This window comes from Argiope bruennichi, chromosome 1 (assembly GCF_947563725.1).
Source record: "Argiope bruennichi chromosome 1, qqArgBrue1.1, whole genome shotgun sequence".
NCBI lineage: Eukaryota > Metazoa > Arthropoda > Arachnida > Araneae > Araneidae > Argiope > Argiope bruennichi.
The window spans coordinates 101,234,069-101,255,780 of NC_079151.1; the positions used below are offsets into that span (position 1 = coordinate 101,234,069).

General features: G+C 28.2%; 1 protein-coding gene across 2 annotated transcripts in view; it reads right to left on the reverse strand.

Moving 5' to 3' along the window:
- Window positions 1-21,712, reverse strand: part of LOC129958018 (E3 ubiquitin-protein ligase MARCHF8-like) — a 97,342-nt gene that overhangs the window by 42,231 nt on the left and 33,399 nt on the right. Inside the window, exon 1 of one of the 2 annotated variants that reach the window (XM_056070285.1) lies at window positions 4,747-5,049. The exons of the other annotated variant lie outside the window; for it this stretch is intronic. The gene's annotated coding sequence lies outside the window, so the exon portion shown is untranslated. Of the gene's footprint in view, window positions 1-4,746; window positions 5,050-21,712 lie in introns of those variants that run through there. 2 annotated transcript variants of the gene reach the window in all.

Here is a 21,712-nt window from a genome sequence, read left to right on the forward strand (position 1 = left end):
TATTTCATCGTCCCGTATTGTATATTGTTTCATACAGATTTTATGGTGTATTCTCCCTTTTATGTAGTAATATATTACGGGACGTCATTTTTCACTGGTGAAAAATAAAAATTGGCAATAAATCTAAAAAATATATAAATCGATTTTTTCCCCATTTTCTTATAGCGACTGAAAAATGTTATGTAATAATGTTGATGCTATTTCACTTATAGTTTTTTTCACGTTTTCGGTAAATGGTGATGTATTGGAAACTGAAGACAGATTATAATATTGTGCCAACATTCTCAAGAATTGAAAAAATAGTATTGTAACATCTATAAAAAATAAATCATCGGATATGAAACGGAGTCTCCTATTAGTACAAAATGCCTAAAAAAATTTTTACGATATATTTACGATACTGGCTGGCATTCAGAATATCGAATAACATCGTGGAGATATCGAATAATATCTTGTGCTAATATGGTCATAATTTCAGGGTACAAATTTTCTTTTTGAAGTATTATTTCCTATTATTTATATAATATTATCAATATATAATATTATTAATAACATCAAACAATTACCGGTATAAAAAATAACAGAAATCTTAGATGAATTACAAGAGGAAAATTGTATTGCTGAAAAATGGATAAAATTATCCTTTTCATTCTGAGAAGGCTTACTTCGTATAGATTCAGGTGATCAGCTCTTGCTAAATAACTTATTTAAGAATTCAACCACTTTTAATTAAACAAGATTTTGTGACTTTAATATTAAGTTGCACATTCCGTTATACTAATTGCAGAAATTTTGAATATTTAGTTGCGGACAATTTAATGTAACAATGTTGGTCTATAAGTTAAAAAAAATTATGTAAAATAATGTGTATTTGATTATGCATATTGAAATTCACCAATCCAAAAACTATGGAAGTTAATATATTAGTCAAAATGGTAACAATATCGGGCAATGATTATTATAAAATAAAATAATGCCATATATTTAAAAAATACTTTTAAAGTTTTGCCAATAAATGGCGCTGTACGAAATTTACAGAAAGCGAACAATATATTTTTAAATTCTACAGTATAAATTTGAATTATGAAAATGTGATTTTAAACTATACTTTCGCAATAAACATGCAACATTCTAATTAGTTAGCTGGGCTCACAAAGTGGCGAAATTAGGAGAATAAGTCAGAACCAGTTCTTGAAACTGTATTAAAGTTTTATTTTTCGTTATAACTCGAAAATGGTGAACGAAGAGGGAGGGAACAGACGGCCATTGATGATGTATCTAAACGTCATGAGTTTTAAAATGAAATAGAACGTGGTGAAATCGGTTGTGGAACACTAGCGAAATTCTTTGCTAAAGGAATACAATGAAACCTTATTTTTTTCGATTTTGCTCGACTTTAAAGAGCGGTGAGGGGGATAAACTATCATTGATGATGCATATAGAAGTGAATTAGATTATTTGCCGAAGTGGATTATCGGTTATGATTTGGTGACTAATTCTTTAGTTTTACTAAAATTTTAAATATAAAAATAAGAAGCCTTGCAAAAGCTTAAAAAATAATTGGAACTAAATTTAGAACAGAAAGCTTCTATAAAAATTTAAATTTGTTTCGTTATTAGTTAATGGTATAAGTACAACCAGAGTGTAGTGCTCCGAGCTTTAGCAACATTGATACACCTGAATGCTTTTTAGGACGCAATATGGAAATAAATTAATAAATTGATAGACTGATCAAGTAGGCTAAGATGTTGAAAAATAACGTCCCAAAAATTTTGGATAACTCGATTTATGTACAAAAATCAACCATTTTATTTCGGTGCATAATCGGTTCCGACATCATGTGTTTTCCTTTAGGGGATTTCATAAATGACCAGTCAATCAGTAAGCGCTGCGTAAAATTTACAAGTATTTTATTTGAATTTTTTCACTTGATAAATGGGGTCGTATCGTCTGAAAATCCTCCAGACCTATTTAGGTAAAAATAATATTCTCCAGACCCCTCTGCATTGGTTAAGGGATTTCGAACAATTTTGCATATGGTCCTGCAGTTATTTTCAAATGCAATTAATCACATTCTAAAAGTAGTTTTGAAAGCAATATTGAGTTTGAATAATTGACAAGAGAACTTAAAAATATCAAAGAGGGAAAGCGACTTTTTTAATATGCTGCCTTTTAAAAACTGCAAAATTTCAACAAATACTTAAAAAAAAGAACAAAAAGAGTTGCTTAAAAATTAATGACATTTTTAGTTTAAATTGTAACAAGCAAAACTATTAGAATATTTATCGTTTCTATTCATCTATTACTCTAAGAGTATGGTATGGAACGTGCTGGTTTAGCTTCTAATGGACCCGTAAATTCAAAAGTACTTATTGGAAAATGAATTCCATTGAGATGAATGCCATCCATCAAAGAACTGGCAGGCTTATCATCCACCAAACCGCATTTTCAGGAGAAAATGAACGATTTGAAAATAAATGAAACAATAGAATTAATTTATATTTTCAGTTCTTTCTTTTAATAAAGAAGGAAGCATTAGCTTGCAATTAGATTTTAGACATTCATACCTTATTTACCATTTTAATCTAAATGAATCACAAATTTTAATATTATCTTAGTTAAAAATAGTTTATTTGTTCCATGAAAGTGAAATATTTTTTTAGAGAATTTTCTATCTAGCTAGGAGAATTCCTAGAATGGCTATCCTATCTAGGCGAAAATGAACAAACAAACAAACAAAAAAAAAACCATAACGGAAAATGAAGTTTTACATAATTTACATGGAAACTGCAAAGTTTAGATGTAGTTTACAGTCTCTTACTAACAACAGAAGTATGATTACTTAAATTGTAAGTAATTCATATAGTTTTTTTCAAGTAATTTATATAATTACTTTTATATAAATTGAGTTAAGTGAAACAGAATCAAACTTTGATATCTCGTTTTATTAAAAAAGTACATTGATCACTTATTTTGCCATTAAAAAGTGTTATGTCTACAAAAAAAAGTTATCTATTTATTCTTACGAGTATCGTATTGTAATTTATGAGTGAGAATCTTTTTTTTTTGAATTTTTAAAATGAAAATGAAACAAAAATCCCCAGTTAAAATTCTTTTGTATACTTCCTTTGTTATGAAATCTATTTAATGAGCAGAATTCTATGGTATGAAATCGATTTCATATCTAACCCATAAAAGATATGAAGCAAAATATTACGTTACTGATGTTACAAATATTTCAAATATTGTTATTTATGAGTCATGTAGCTCAAGGAAATCATGGAATAAAATCTCTGGCATTATTTGCAAGAAAATAAATCATCCCATTTTTATGGCGGCATGTTGTTGTATTCTTCAAAAGCAAAGGAATGTGAGAAAGACACGTATTTTTCCAACATTCGGATCAATTAAATATCGTTTGCTCATTATTTAATTTAACATATATGATAAAATACCGATTCATAACTTGGAATGTATTTATTAATAAGGAAGAAAGTTCTAATTAATTTTTCTCAGTACTTTATGATTATTGAGATGAAGCATTATATTTTAAATTTTAAAAACATTAACAGAAATCATACACATTTCTTAATTTTAAAGAATACTGAACTTTTTTTAATAAATAAAATCTTTCTCGCTTTTTGGGACTATGTTTGTTATCGTTTGGTCTTTTGCTATTAATAATTCTTTTGTTTTCATTTTTTTTGTCAGCAAAATAATTCGAATGACTTGCTTGAAATCTTTATCGTATGCTTTCCTGCTTATACGTGGTTATATCATCATGAAAAAAATTATACATAAAATTCCAAAATTACATTACAAAATTATTACTAAATTTTTTCTCTCTTTATTTTAAACTGAATATACGAGAAATTGATTTAAATCTCTGTTGAAATTATTCATTGAAAATCTTCTAATTTATAAATGTATTTTTCTATTTCGTATTCATCAGCAGATTCTAATTTTTCTATTATAATTTAGGAAAACGAAGAAAAAAAAGAAACATACAATCAAACACCGAATATCTTATATATTTAGTTTCATAAAAAAATCGTTTGTCTTGAGAAAATTTTATTAAATTTTATTCCATTTGAAAATGCACTCATAGATTGTGTCATTTTTTAAATAGATAGTTCCTATATTAAAAAAAAGGTCCAACATCTATTTTGAAATATATGATTGCCTATTCAAAATTTCTTATTTGATTTGCCTGCTGAGGAAAATGCTTTTAAAATAGTAAATAACTAAATTTTAACTATCAATTACTTAGTTTCGGGTTATCTATTAAGTCTTTAAAAACATTTTTCAGTTCAGAATGTTGATGACATCATGCACCCGTATAACAAGAACTATGACTCTGTTACAAAATATAGGCAATTTGCAGAATTGCAAGATAATAAGAATGAATTGTGAAAAATATTTTGTCATTTTCAGTTCGTTAAGTTTTGTTTTCAACTCTCCAATGTTTGTAAAACAAAGAATTTCTTAGAACAAGACGATGACTTCTTTTAATGATCATACTTCGAATGTTTTTTCCTCTTAAAACAATAAACTGATATAAATTAAAGATACGATACAGCCTTTCATTTTATTTTTTAGAAAATTCCCCAAAAATGTAAACAAATAAATAATATTCATTCTTAGAATAAGTAAGGATAGTGAAAATTTTGTAGTTGACAGTTCAATCGAGGTGTAGTTAATTTGAACATATTTTATAAATGAGTATTCATAACAATTTTAGCTTACCTGAATTTCCGTAGCATGGATTCATGTAAGATATCGCCTCTTTAATGAATTAAAAACACCATTTCGAATTTCGTCCTGACTAATCAATACTACAGCAGATGGTTAAGCCTCGACCCGATTTCTTGCAGGAATTCCATTGAATGAACTTTTCGGCAGACGATTTTGGAAAAAAAATTCAAAGTTTTTCTTTGGAAATTTAGAATATCTACTCAATGTCAGTGGATAGAGATTGTATAATTAAAACTCTTATTGAAAAGACCCAAAACGTATTAGCAGTCCAGTCTGTGGATCAAGATTTTCTTAGCCGTGTTGCTAACAGGAGTTGCGGCAAAACGACAACAAACAACAGTGCCCTCTGTAGGCAGGTAAGTTAAAGAGAGCAGAGTTGGCTCTTAACGATTTGTTTTTGGCTATGTCTATTTCTGAATGCCGACGACAGGACTTGAAGAGAAAAGACCAAAGACCATATCTTTACAACAGTTTCTCGAGTTTATATACAAAAAAAGTTTTCAATACACACAAGGGAAACACTCTGCTTTATGTGAGTGCTCGAGGCAGATAAAAATTGATGAAAGTAAACATCGTTTTCTTAGTTGGAAAAAATTATGTTTGCCAGAATCTATATTAGAAACATTTTATCATGTTATAATAATTTAAGTACTAGTTCGTATGAAAGATTTCTCTCTTGAATAAGAATGAGAACTATGTATAGCAATATGAATAATATGGATTTTTATAATCAGAATAATCTAAGAGATGAAAGGATGAAATGAAACTTAAGAATCTCCTGGTATGAGCAATGAAAATAAATCAAAGTAATTAAACAATCCATCTTTTCAAAAAATAATTAATTTCCCAGCATATGATTTCTATGTATACCATTGCACTGCTTGCAATATTACTTTAGTTTTGTTGGGAAACAACTGATGCTTGCTTATAAGAGCTAAATACGACTAATTGTCTCGTTTTTGAAAGACTACTGAATACATTTCTTAGTAATAATATTTTATTTGGAATAGAGTACAAACAATTAATCTTAATTTCATGTATGATACTCGCGACAACCTGTAACACTTCCTCGAAAATAAAAGTGTAGACCTTAGGAACGTATAAAATACACGCTTTTTTGAATAAAAAGATATTAAATAAGTAAAAATCAACAAAAAAATGTTCTGTGGTTTTGTAGAAATTAAAGTTGAAATCTGAACCCAGGACAACATTAAGTAAAATCAATCTAATGCAGTTTCAAAATTATGGATATTTAGATATTTTTTAAAAATGCAAAATTATTATGAATTATTCCCTTTTAGTTAAAGTCCTTCAGATATATTGAATAAACGAAATTGATTTCATTTATAAGATATAAAACAAACAAGTAAATAAATTTCTATAAGAACAAATAAAAAAGAAAACATTTCTTTTTTTCGGAAAGAACGCAATGAAAAAAGACTGGTTATGGTACTTTGAGCTTTGTTTTGGGCTTCACTGCCCAAACGGTATGTTTAGAAGGAAATGAGTTTTACAGACGCGTTTGGGACAAATTGAACTACTCAAAAGTATTTGGCGTGTATATTGGCGATTTTGGGAATGCCATTTAGCATAATTCAGGTAATGCGATTCACATTGCAATAAGGGATTATACGATTAGGTCGTAATTCTGAAGTATTTCAGAAAATTATCTATGAGTAATGGATAGTTAGGAAATTAACTATGAAATGAAGAATATTTTCTCACGTGATTTATTTTATTTATTTATATTTATTTCATGAATAATTACATCTATTGTTGACTGATATTACGCATAAATTATGTTAATACATTTTTGTGCGTATGGAAGCATAGAAGCATATATTTAAAGGAAAGTTACTGAATTTGTTTTCAGTAACTTTTAATTATTTTTAATACAAATATTAATTTAAATAAAAAAATATTGCTATTTTATTTTTCAAGGGCAAATTTCAATCATCATTTATCTGATTACATGATTGCGATGAACAGAAATGGTAAATAGATGCTAAGTATTTCAGCAAATGATGGAGAAAGAACATATAAAGAAATCGAATTAATTTAATTGGAAAAATCAAAACGTTTGTCCATTGATTGATTCCTTTTGATTGCACATAATTACCTTTCCTATTAGCACAAAACATTATATGATATTTCCACGATGTTCTCTGATATTCTGAATGGCGTACAATACTGTGAAAATAAAAGAACACGAAAAATATAGAATAAAAAAATTATAAATAATTAAATAATAATCAGAATTAAAAAAAATCTGAAAATATAACTGCTGATTTTGAATTGTTTACCTTTCATATAAGCAAACGTTTAACATATCTGGGTGTCTGATTACGTCAAAATGATATAAGTCATAATTTTTATTATATTTATCGCTTTTATTTTAACACATTGACTGCCGCATGACACGCCAGTGCGTTACAGATAATATATAATTGTACCAAACCATCTATGTTATTAGATGAAACCTTCTTTACTACAGTCAGGAGATAGCAAATGAGGCGTCATCTAACAAGATAGAGGACCCGAATATTGGGTGTGAGTCGTGGCAGCGAAAGTGTTAAATCGCTTTTATTAAAATTCATTTAGTATTAAGACTCAGAGCTAGGTTAAAAATATTATTAATTTTGCAGAATTAATGATATTTTTAAAAGAAATTCAAAACCCATACATGAAAAAAAAACACCTCAAAATTTTTTAGCCACATTATTTTAAAAGTAATTCATAAAAGGATTTTATAAATTAAATTATTTAAAGAAAAATACAAGGATTTAAAATTTTTTTAGTATAGCATGCGTTTTATATTTTTAAATGAATTAGGGGATATATTTACATTGATTTGATGATTTAGTGGGTATTTTTGTGTAGAAATTAAAAAACGTCGTCTAAAAAATTAATTTCAATTTTTTCAATTAATTTCAATTTTTATTTATTCATTTAATTTCAATTAATTTCAATTTTAATTTAATTCACTTTATTCAAGGAATACATGGTATCTAAAAAACAAATTTTTTTAAAAATTATTGATCTTTGGAAACGTTTAAGTCGATGAAGAAACTGAACTTAAAGCTGAAATTAACTCAAAGATGAGGACAAAGGTTTTCAAAATATTTGAGCAAATTTTTTCTTATTCAGTCTGTTAAAATATTAAAATCAAATTCATTTTTTATTATGTATCCCATAAAAAATTTTTTACAGAGCTAATAATTTTTTAAATGCTCTAATTTTATCAATGTATTTAAAAGTAGTAGATTAATAAATATTTTTGTACTGATAATTATTCATCTAAAATGCTTTTAAATTATCACAGTTTAAATACGGTTTTGAGTCAGTATAAATACAATATGCTGAATACAGGAGTAAAGACTAGACAAAGAATTTTGTTTTTTGAACACCTATGCACCTGAGACATAGCTTGACTTATTTCAGTTTTAAAATTCTCATTTAAGCAATGAAAGATTTAAAATAAAGTAATAGAACAAAATATAAAAGCGTCTGGAAGTAAGGCAGATTTTGAATTAAGCCACTTATCAAAAATTTTCCAGAATATTTTGATAAATTTACAATACTTCATTGAACAATAATAAAAAATACCTATTTTACCAAATATGTTTAGTAAAATAAACATGTTACAATTGGTAACTATAGTGAGACAATACAATCTAAACTTTTGGATTCTTCATTGAATTGTGGTGATAATTGCTTATAGATAATATTAACATAAGATGTTAGAAAGTAGAAAGATATGAATGACCAAAGAAGAAAGAATGAATAAAGTAATGAGAGGTTCTTGAACCTCAAGGCTATTAAAGAATCGCCCTCATATGATTGATTCTTTCGTTAATCACATTAATGGGCTAAAATTAAAAATAAGGTAAGATCTTGTCACTAAACTTGTGAAATATTCTCCAGCTTTAAAAATTCTCACCAAATAACTATAATCTTTCAGCAAGGTGAAAAAGAAAATTTTACTTGAAAGAGATTCAATTTTTGTTTCAAAGGTTTTCCATATTTGTCTAATTATTTCTTGAAAAACTTTATAATATTAACAGTGCCATATAACGAATGTATTATATATTGTTACTAAAGAAGGATTATATATAATTTCATTATACAGGTAATCAAAAATGCGTGCGTAAAACTAAATTAATTCTTTTTCAAGAAGATAGATTGTTATAAAATACAAAAAGTCAATTTTAGGTCCTACCACCCAAGCTTTCTCTTTAATGAGAAAATGTAGATACTTATTCAATACCTTAAGAAAGAAATATCTCTTTCGACCAATATTTGGAAGTCCCCACTAGGGACATCTCCACCCCAGAAAGACAATCTTAGACCCTACAAGTTTCGAGTGATTTAAAAAATTCAGAGTTTGAAGGTATAGCAATTTTCTCTCATCCACCTTATAATCTGGATCTTAAACTGTCAGATTAGTACTAATTTTGCTCTATGATGTTTTTATTCTATTCTACTCTTAGCACTTTTCGTATTTGGACGATATTTAAAATCACTGCATAAATTTTATAAATCATATTAACAGAAAGATGTTAATAGTAATAGTTTTTACAGAAGAATTATCGAAAATTAACTATTTTTAAATTATTCATCAGTATGGCAATTTGGATTTACCATTGCATTCAATCGAAAATTTCAGTGATTGATGTCACTTGATAAAAAACAGGCAGTATTGAGGGAGTTTTTGGAAATTGCGACACTATGATGGAAATTTTATCTGCAAATGACAATAGTAAAAAATATTTTCAAAAATTATATTAAAAATCTGACGCATGAAGATATTTTATATAAGAAGACATTACATAAGAAAGACTTTATGATACGAATGTGCTAACCATTTCTTCTTCCTGTAGAAAAATTGCATCCTAGGAAAATTAGTGTCATAAAAAAACCCGTTTGCTTTACAGACATTGAAAAATTACTCTCAAAATATTATTCTAAAACTGGTAATTTTATATTTATACATTAATGCTTTTTGAATTGGAAAAGGAAAACAAAACATTTTATTAAAAAACCTGCGTAAATTTATTTTTGATTCACTATATTTCTATTTTCATTTAATTGATGTTTATAAATTTCAAGATTAAATTTTGAATTGCTGGGAAGATAAAAAAGTACTTTAATTTACAAATGCTTCAAATGTAAAAAAAAAGAATTTCCAAGAGATTGGTTTATGTGATATAATACTTGAAAGAAAATTGATACTAAAAATATGTTTCAAAATAAAAATAATACTGTGGAAAATATCTTTTTACGTGAGTTGAAGTAACAAGATTCATTTTATCTGATTTATTATTCCATTACAAAGCAATAACAACAAGAAAAATTATCCATTTTTTGCAGACAAAACGATACTTTTTTGAATCTAAAATAAATTGTTTATCTCTTAAAAGCTTGTGAACGAAACTACGCTCACTATATTTTCTAAAGCAGATAATTGGATGGTTTCAACAATAAATAGATAATTGGATAGAAATGATTTCAAAAATAGAATGCCAGAAAAAAACCCCTCCAGTCTAGAAGATCATATTTCCTCTTGGTATATTATGAAAACGTTCATAGCTATTGGAAAACGTTATGTCAAAATTGTTTCAGGAATTTTTCCCCTTTAGAAATACGGAAGCCAAATCTCCAAGAAAACAAATTTCACCAACGCTTTCCAGAGAACGAAATGTTATTGATTTACTTGTTAGCATCCAGGCGGGGGTGGTTGGAGCGAAGAAAGCTTGTTCTAGAAAATGGAATTTCTCGGCAGTTTTGCTACTTCAATCAACAAGTAAATAGTGTTTTGAAGAGCGAGTCATGATATGAGGGAAAATTATATTTTTTTGACCAAATTATTAAAAATTATTGGAATAAGATTACAAGATAATCTTAAAATTATTCCCTGATTAATTTTTTTTATGAAACAACCTTTGAAAGTAAAATGTTTTATTTTAAGACAGCCGTGGTTTTGAAATTTTTTCAATTCTACAGATAGCTCAACTAAAGCAGAAGCAGTGATTTTACATTCGATTTTCATCAAAATGGCATCAACGAAGGAAAAAGTTTAATATATTCTTTAGTTCCATTAATTTAAATTGGCCTTAATTGTTCTCTATCATTTTGAAGTTACATAAAGGACAGAATGTTTGCAACACCAATTGAAAATATTAATACACTCAAAGTTAGGGTCACAAATGTTGTGTCTAATTGGCAGTCGATATATTGGATAATAATCGTGAGAGAAGGGAATAATCTTGGCATTTTTCAAGCTACCGAGGATTCTCAAAGTGAAATTTACTAGCCAAAATTGTTTTATTAAATCTTTAAAATATATTAAAATGACCATACTCCAAATTGTAATAGTCTTTTACAGTCTCCTGTATGAAGTATGTAGAAAATATTATAATCATAAAAAAAAATCGTATTTGAGACTCCATGAATATGAAAAATACATTTAAAAAAAGTGTCTGTATGTCTATCTATCTGTGACAAAGGTAACTCAAAAACGCTCTGAGCTAGACGGATGAAATTTAGTACATTTTTACACCAAATGTGTAGATTTCTCTCAAATTTTGAACAAAAATCTGTTCAGAGGAAGTATGTCTGTTCGGTCATTCGAATATAAGTTAGTACTATAGCTACAGAACTAAGAAAGCTAGATAGATATAATTTGGTACATAGATTTAACATCTATATTATAGACATCTATCAAATTTTCAACCAAATCTAACTAAAGGTTGACTTTCTGTCAGTCTGTACTTTCAGAAACGAATAAACGTGATAATTCAAAAATGCAATGACTTAAATATATCAAATTTGTTATGCCAGTTTGCGACTTTAATGGCAGACCTGTGTTAAATTTTGGTTTCAGTTGGCTTAGAAAAACGCTTCTGAAACACAAATTCAATTTTCGGATACTATTAACCGTATGCCAGGGAGCAATCGCCAAATAGCTAGCCAAGGACGATACAATAAATTCAATAGAAATTCCAAATTCAAGCCAAAGGTTTATACTTTATAATTATTGTACATCATTACCATACAAAGTTTTGTCTGGGATAACATCTTTATTACAAAGTATGCTCAAAAGTTGTTTTTTTTTGGGGGGGGGAGGACTACTTAAGCTAGTTTACTATACTTTTTTGCAGTTAGGACATGACTTCGTGGCCATTCTTTATATTCTTGCCTTTCAAGTTGAGTTGTACGAGTTAATATTTTTTTTTCTCTTTGACCGAAATTAGAATTTTAATTTTTAAGGAATCTATTATTTGTTTATTTCGAAATAAATGGAAATGCATTAAAAGCTAAATGATCAATTTTAAGTTACTCAGTCAACTTAATAATTAAACGCATCGGAAATATGTTGTGACATTTATTAGAAATCATGAGGTGTTTTTTTCTTTCTTCTTTTTCTTTTGAAAATGATTGAGGTATTTATTTCAAAACTTTCATCGTAATAATTCTTTCTGCAAGTTTCCTTTTTAAACTTTTCAACATTTTTTATTTTTTATTTTTACCCATTACGTTGTTGAAGAAACTTCTCATATCTATAAATAGAATTGCTCTAGAAAGGGGAAGATAAAATCGATTATTGCGACCTTATTTGAGTTTTCTTTTAGGAAAAGTGGCATTTACAAATACAACAGCAGATTTCCAACCAAACAACCGCTTTACGACTTCAGGCCGCTTAACTGAAGATGAGCTGCAGAGAGGTTAATGTAAAAACATAAATTCATATTAAAAATATAAAATCCTAGTTGCAAAATAAATAAATCTATGAAAAAAATTACAAATTTTAGGAAATATTAGATTTATAATATCTATTTTCATTGAATTATTAAAATATATATTAATTAATTTGAAATTTATGTATATAATTATAGTTTATTGAAATATAAACTATTCATATAATTAGCCGTGCTGTATCTCACTTATCAAGTTCCGTAAAATAACAATTTTGAAACTTATGATTTTTGAAGTTATTTATAGTCTAACATGACAATTAAGTACTTTTCTTATAGAAGGAAAATCTTTAGCCAATAGTTGTGGCTAAGTCGTCAAAAATTTTAATATTTTAGCTATTTTTCGATGATATGCCTAATAAAAATAAATAAAAACATTCATTTGTGTAAAAATTAAAATAAATGAATAATTAGAATGCGAGTTAATTAAAAATATGCTGCTTTCAGATGTAATTAGTTCTGTTCAATTAAAAAGTGTTACTATTCAGCATTTATTTCAATTATGAAAGTATTATTCTTGGCTAAATGCGAAATTATATTTTCTGCTTAGTTACAAAGGGGCCTAATAATACGCACTATCTTGAGCTTATAAATACGTAACTCCGTTTCGCTTCCAAATCGAGTCTTTTGCAATTCGTCTATTTCTTAATTTCGAGAGAAAAGAGAAATCAGGCAATTAAAATAAGGACAAAGAGAATATATGAGCATGAATTACACCATAAAAATACATGTTCACAATTTTTTTAAAAATTAGAATCGAAATGCCAAATCAAAACATATGAGTAACATTTAAAAATGTAAAATTAAATTCTTACAATGATACGCGTAATAAATAATTATGGGTTAAAAATATATTAACATCAAAGCAAAATTATTCTATGATTAAACTGAATAATAATATGAGATTGAAATTCTCTGAAAGGCAATCTATAATTAATGTTGTATGATGAAATTTAATTGCGTACTTATAATTCCTCTGAGAAATAAATTAATCTGAAATTCCATGGCAGAGAATTATCTGTAAAATTTTAAAAATTTGAATAAATTCAATGAAATTAATTGAAATGGATATTGTCCATTGCATTTTAATTAATGATGAGTTTTAATCCGGTCACATATACGGAGTTCGTACTATTTAAACGTTCCTTGCATTCCTTTCAATTTTATTTTTACCGTCAAAGATGAATGGTGGTTTATTATAAGCTGTTTCCTAGAATGCATCTGAGAAACATACTTTTTAATTGTTGAATCACTTCTCAAAATAAGAATGAGTTTAATGGTCATAAACTTTCATCTAAAATAAAAATTGACGTAATCAATGTGATACGTTTGCATTGAGGGAAGAAGAATATTTTTTTTAAATGTTTTTCTAAAAATGGAATGTTTTCGTCTTTAAAGAAAATACAATGAAATAGCGATTTGTGATTTCCGTCGAAATTCGATAGTGCTGTGTGTGGTAGGCGATCACATCGTTGTAAACGTGTTTGGAAGTCACCAACTTTCATTTGAAGAAACTAGCAAAGGGGCTTAGACTAAATTTTATCACATATTCTCTTATATATGTAATTCTGTATCATTATCTTATGCCATTGGTGAACAATAGTTTACAAATAGCTAATTAGAGTGATAGTTTTAGCGATAAATCAGTAGCATGTGGTTAATACACAAGTATCAAAAAACCTTATGTGTATTTCGGTCTCATTTTTTTCCCGACCAACTGAAACCAAAATTTGACACAGAACGCAAATTGTAGCCTCAAAATCGCATACCGAATTTCATATTGTTACGTCTTTGGATTTTTGTGCTATTGCGTTTGTAAGCTTGTGAAAGTAGACATACAGATGATCAAAGTCTTGATATATTTAAATAAAATTTGACACATTTTTATACTTTAGAAGCTAAATCTGTGTATTAAATTTGATCCATTGAGCTCTAGTTGTTTTGTAGTTACCGCGCAGACAGAATTCCTCTGAATGGTTCCATGGCTAAATCCACGTACCAAATTTCATCTGTCTAGTTCAAATCAATTATCGTGCTCACAGATAAACAAAATTGTAAAAATGATATATATATATATATATATATATATCAGGGAGGTCTGAAACATGTAGAATTCTCAAACAATCGAGTTAGGAAATTTTCGACTGTTAAGATACCTTCTTTTTGTGTACTTTGGATGCGAGAAAATAAAAATTGTGAAATAAGTCCAATGGTTGCAATTGGAAACAGGTTCTTTGGCTTTGCTTTTTACTTTAGATATGGAAGTTTTTCAATTTCAGTTGCATTTTAAAAATATTTATATGGAAAAAAAAGCTGAAGAGATTAACTATATATTGATAAATATCCATAATGTAACAATCTTGAAAAATATCTCATGTTTTTAATAAGAAAATGATATTTAAATTATAAAAAGTTGGATATTTTATTTCTTGTTTTCAACATAAAATTTATTTAAACGAGAACCAAATCTTTTTATATCAGTTTCATGCGTCTAATACAAATTTATCGCAAATCTTGTGACTTCCAAGCATTTTAATACATACAATAGATGTAACTTGCATTCTGTAAATTGAAAAGAAAGTGATAAATTTGGGCAGAATTTCAATGTAAGCACTTTTACCATATATATGTAAAGTTATATAAAAATTATTTAACAGTTCAGAATATAATCAAATAATAAATCCTTGTTAACACTTTTCTTTGCCCTTTTCATTACAATATTATTACGGAACTTCGGAGTTCTTTTCTAATTTGTTGATCGATGAAGAAACAGTCCTTTAGTAACAGACGACGATTTTTATTAACACGAATATAAAGACAACAAATACACAGTCGAGACGAACACATGCAGCACACTATAACAAATAGTAGCCCACAAGTAGTAATTGGTAGTAATAACAACCACAGCACACAAAGCGGCCAGAGAGAATTCAGCAGGAGGAGGGAATCTACTTAGCTTTACTCTACGGTCTCACCAAACGTCTGCTCCCTACTTTAGCTGTACCCAACTGCAGACTCCCTACTACACAACCGACTAATCCACACACGACTCAATGCTGCTTCTACAATAAACACCAGGACTCAGCACATAGTTCAATTCAGCAATCACTTGAGCTCCACTCAACACCTATGCTTCGCCGGACTAATCCAACTGATTCGCTGTTGATTTCCAAAATTCAATACACGACTTTTTTCACTACTTACTTCTACTTGAGACTGCCGGCCTTTTACAGTTTACAGAGATGGGCGGAGAAATTTCTGGAACATTCAGGCATATCTCGGTTCCTATTGACTCTATCACTAAAATTCTGAAAGATTCCAATATTATCTATTTTATTGCCAGTCGCCAAATTTGTTGCCAAGCCCGGAGGTCACTGATCCGGCATCGGAAGAATTGAATAGAGCTGATCGTAAAATGGTCTTTCCTTTGATTGAACTACAAGTGCTGGGAAGTAATATTACAAATTTGTAACAATATGCTAATCAAATCCAAGCTTTAAGATCTTTCTCTTATACAATACCTATAAATCATGCAAATCAACACAAAAATGTATTTAAATTTGTAAGATTTTCTCGTTTATACAAATTGAATGTTTAACTTCTGTTGAATTCTCAACGCTAACGTAAATATTTTTAAATGACCGAATTCTTCAACAAATACTAGAAAAAGTAACTGATAACTTGTTTCAAAGAATTCTAAAAGTAATTTCAAAAAGTCATAAATTATAGAACTATTTTTTAAATATTCCACAAACGATTCGCTAAATATTTTCTTTTTAGAACATGCATTTTGTGCTCAACAAAATTTTAATTAAAATAGAATTTTCCGTTTATCATTGCGTACTTTCGAAATTTCGAAGTGATTACCTAAAGACGTTGACAAACAGTTTTTTAATCTGTGTTTATTTTAAAAGCCTACTAAATTTGTCTTTTACAGCTGATCTATGCATTTGTTTTTCAGCAAATGAAAAAAAAAGTTTGCGTTCGCCTTTCTAATAAAAAGAATATTTTTCATAACACGAATAACAAGTTATCAAAAAAGAACAAGAACACTCTAATAAATATGCAATCTACGAGGATGGAAATCAGCTGAATAAAAGAAATCAAGATTCTTTTTTTTTTTAGCTCCCTAAAGTTTCACCGTTGGGCACGAGTTATTTCCGTGTGTTTTTAGCTTCGCACGCGAAAGGAGCATTAACGCTACTAAAGAAATCAATATTTTCGCATTTATCAGATTATTTTTTATTTTAAGCTTTCGCAAGTCAATTTACTTAGTTTGCTAGTCAATTTTTCAGAATTTGTTATTTTAGATCTGATAAAAACATCAGAGAATAAATTTATATCGTTTGAAAAGTTAAACTCTAGTTTGTAATCTCTGAAAAGAAGCAAAAAACCGCTAAAACTGAGGTAAAATAACTCCATGTTTTCTTATTTATACAAATAATAAATATGAATGCGTGTGTGTGATCGCACAGAACGTGACCGTTTTGTTTTACAGCTACCAAATTTGACATATGTATACCATGAAGGATGTGTATGTGCACCTTGGTGCGATTTTTTGACATTTTAATTAGAATTTTAATTAATTAAAATGATATCAACTATTAAATGCTAAGCTGATTTTTGTCGTTTTCCAAAAATATTACAGTATAAATATAAATTTTACACCATTTTGAAATTAAAAAAATGTCATTTTAATGATGCCAATTTAATAGTCAGGAGATTTATTTAAAAATTAAATTTAGGAATTTTTTTTAAAAAGTATTTTTTTACCTAATATCCTGCAAAAGAAGTTCTTATCGTTTTCACTGCTTGATAAACTATGTAATCGTATGCTTTTTTTTATTGTTGAAAGTTAAAGAAGAAAAATTTTGTTTAATAACTTTTAAGTTTACGAGATGGATAAAAAAAGTGGTTACAATTTTGTGAAATTTATAAGACAGATGAATCACATGTTGATATTATTAATAGCGCCATGATGTCATGGGACCTGTAATAAATAAAGAAACATCTAACGTTGTATTCTTTATTTATAATAAAGATGAATGTGTATTAAAGTTCTACAAGTCAGCCCATTTGATCTGCAATTACTAAATTTGATACATAAATAACTTGGAAATCGATGAAGCGCAACTCGGATTGATTTTTCTGAAATTTTAATCAGTATTTTAACTAATTTAAAACAAGATGAATATTTCCTTTTCATTGTGATAAATTTTGAAAATATTATTGCACAAAAATTAATTGTGGAATAATATGAATATATATTGGAGTTTTATTAGTAATTAATATTGTAAAATAATTAGCACCTCAAAAATTAAAAAAAGTGTCCATTTAATGATATCAATTTAATAGTTATGGAAATTTTTCTTGAATTTTGACAGTTAAAAGTATCCTTTTACTTAAAACAAAACATTAGATTACATTGTTGTCCTGAAGTTCAAGTCGATTTCATCTGTTCAGCCCCCGTGTAGTTTACAAGACGAATGAAACAATGAAATTATAATAATGAGAAATTTAGAAGATAATTGAACTGGCATTTTACGTCTCGATAATAACATAGTTTGTTATGGTATCTTTTAATAACAAATAAACGTAATTTGAAAATTGGAGTTTTTTTGTTTTTATTCAAGGATGCATAAAGCTTATATATCCTTCATAAACTCGAAATAGGATTTTTAACGATTATTATAATTTTTGTTTTTGTATTAAGTGTAAAAAATGGAAATCTATGTACTTAAAATAATTAGGAGAGCAGATACTCAGGAGAGTTATTTCGTCAATGGTTGTTTGTCTTTCCCGTTTCTGTTTTCGTAAGAGATTTCTACAAATTATTTACAGGAAAAGACCTAAAAAAAGTCTCCAACTCCAACCACTAAAATAATTTTGCGAATTTTTATCTATTTGAAAAATTTATTACCTCTAAATATGTCATAAAAGGTGACTGACCATCATCTGTCATTTTTGAGAGACATTCCTGCTTCACTGAACACTCTATAACACAATAATAGAATACCACAATTACAAATATTGTACCGATTTCCCCAATTTTAATTTAATTTCAGCCCTCTTCTTCCACACTCCATCTTTTAGAGATATCTCAAGGCAAAAAAATGGCAGCATTCAGCTTCAATAACTGGACCGATCTCGCCAAATTTTTTATTTATTTATTTCGCCAATTTACCTATATGGATTGCAGATCAGTATATCATCTGATTATCATGTTAATTTGATTTAAACTAGTAATCTTATTTAGTGTGATAATATGCAATTCATTTAAATTGTGTGACATAATTAAATGAATGCTACTGATATCGTGGAGGAATAGGTGGTCGCCAAAGACGGCTAGTAAATTTATTTAAATCAACAAATAAAAACGCATACAAATAGCAGTAATAATTTAAAGATGATTACTAGGTCACACGACGGAATAGGAAATTGTAAAAATTCATTTAATTCTATTAAAATAAAAAGAAATAACTAGGGCACTTTTGAGTAAGCCAAATAAAAGTTATCATCATTATTTTGCCTGAGTACTGGAAGCCCAGTGCCACTGAGTAAAGAGAACCGATTGTTATTAGCTTCGGTTGTTATTTGGCTGGTTGCCATAGACGCCTCTATTAGTTTTCATTATTCACAATGATTAGGAAGAACGTCTGTTGTTCCTTTGCATTTTGCATAACTTATCATGTGAATCCAACCTTGAAAGAACAAATATGTTACCCATAACTCTATTGAAAATGCTGTATATTACAAAACAGAGGGACAAGGAAAGATATCTTAACTATGCTTTTCACTATGTGATTTCGATGTGAGCTTAGAAATATATGAGTATAACAAAATTTCTGACGTTGAAAAAGGTATTGATAGTAAATATCAGGAAAAAGAATGAAACTTCGCGGTTTTTTAAAATTTGTAAAAGCTAAAAAACGGTTTTTTTTTCAATCTGAATCTATGAATTTTTGTTTAACCTCTTAATTATATGAACATATTCTATATGGTATATTTTTTTAAAAATTCGTTTCAGAAAGTAAAGCACATGAGGAGTATTTAAGTATGATTTTTATTCTTTAAATTAATTATTACTTTTACATTATTTTTCAACAACAAATTCTATAATGATTCTTTGATGATGATATTGTGTCCGCGTTACCACGGAAAGAGGGTGCAGTAGCTTCTGAGGGTAAAGATCCCTGAGCACCCGAGGGCAGAAGTCTGACTTCTAGCTCATATGAAGATGAAACTCACATATTCACTTGCATAACCTCTTTTAACAGGGGGCACATTCACACACCTCACAGATAGAACACAGATGAAGAACAACCATGCCTGAACGGGGATTTTAACCTGGGACGCCCAGATCACGAGGAAGATGCACTACCCCTATGCAAGGACGCCGGCTCTGTAATTTGATGCATGTCAAAATAAGTTAAATAAATTGACGAAGTGCTCCTGAGAAAAATTAATCCTACATTTTGACTAAAAAGTATCCTAAGTACTCCCCTCACAAGAATTACAGATGCTGTAAATACAGATGGAATAGAATCATTATGATTTTTTTAACTTCGAATATATTTTTTAATATTTCTTTTGTAATAAATATATTGAATATTCAAACTAAGATGATAAGTTAGCAAAAGTCTGATTTTATAAATTGAATAATTAAAGCTGGTTTGGATGAAGTAACATGAGATTTTCTATAAAAGAAAAAAAGGAATCCATAGATGTCCAGGAATTTTGATTCTTTGTGAAAACAAACGAACTATTAATTAAATAAAAGTAGGTAAGTAAGTAAGCAAAATGTAACAAGTAAAAGTTAAATTCAATAGAATATATTTTTCTTATTCTTAAGTCTTGGTGACACTCACTAAGTCTTCGAAAGTGGGGTTTTTTTTATAAAGTAAAAAATAGTTTTCAAATTAAATTTTGGGTCTAAGCATTAATTTGTGATGAAATATACTTTGATAAAAATTATTTTACGTACCAAGTAGTTTTTGTGTTACATAATATGAAAAACAAGAAAAGCGACATATAATTTCATTTCGAAAAATTGCATTTGAAATTTTTATTGAATATTTTTACAGTTTGAGCTTACAAAAAAAAGTAAATGATGTTACTCTCCGCATAAATTTGTGGAATTTAAGCAAGGCAGTGAATGTCACAAGTGATCAAATTTATATCACAGTCTGATGCATGAGAGCTTTATGCTTTTTAGTACAATAAAGAAAACAAGTACTTGTGTATTAACTGCATAGCATTTACAAACAACAGTTAGAAAATATTGAATTTTTTTTTATTGAATCTAGCGTTTTTACTGAATCTAGCTCTCTATATTTTACAAATAATTACTGCCATGCAGTTAATATCTAATGCCTGTTTTGGATGTTTTTTTCGGACCAAAACTGAAACAAACCTGAAATTCTGAACTAAAATTTGAGGTAGAACTGCAATTGTAGTCACAAGATGACACGCAAAATATTTAAGTTACTGCGCTTTTGATTTATCACTCTTATATGGATACAAAAGTACAGATACATAGTCAACCCCTAGACGTATTTGATTCCAAATTTGATATGGATCTACATTTTAAATGCTTAACCTGTATACCAAATTTTATCCATCTAGTTTTTTTATTTTTCCAACTATCGTATTCACTTGAACTCAAATAGTCGGACAGATTTCTTCTGAATGTATTTCGTTTAAAATTTTGACAGTGAAGTACAAATGTGTCATAAACTCCTGAAACCAAATTTCATCCTTCTAGCTCAAAGCGTTTTTGAGTCACTCACAGACGGACAGAATGACGTACAAATACACATAATTCCAATGTATTTTTCGGATTCAGGGAAGTTTGAAACGTGGAGATCCATCAAAATTGCATACGAAGCATATAAGAAAATAAAAATTCATAACTTATTTTGTCCTTTATTTCAAAATAGAATATCAAATCAGCAAGAGTAACTGCGCCACAATATCTTTATTGAAAATTTATGAAAACGATATCGACAAACTCGACTAACGATTCTTTAGGCTAACACGATATAGGTCCATTTGTGTGTGAGCACAATTACATAGCAGCATAAAGATTGAAAAGAAAGACAGATTTTTATGTCGTTTTGACATCAAGATTACAGATCAAGTTTTAAAACCAATCGAGAAAATCATATTTTCTGTCCGAAAATCTGAATAGAACAACCTATCTT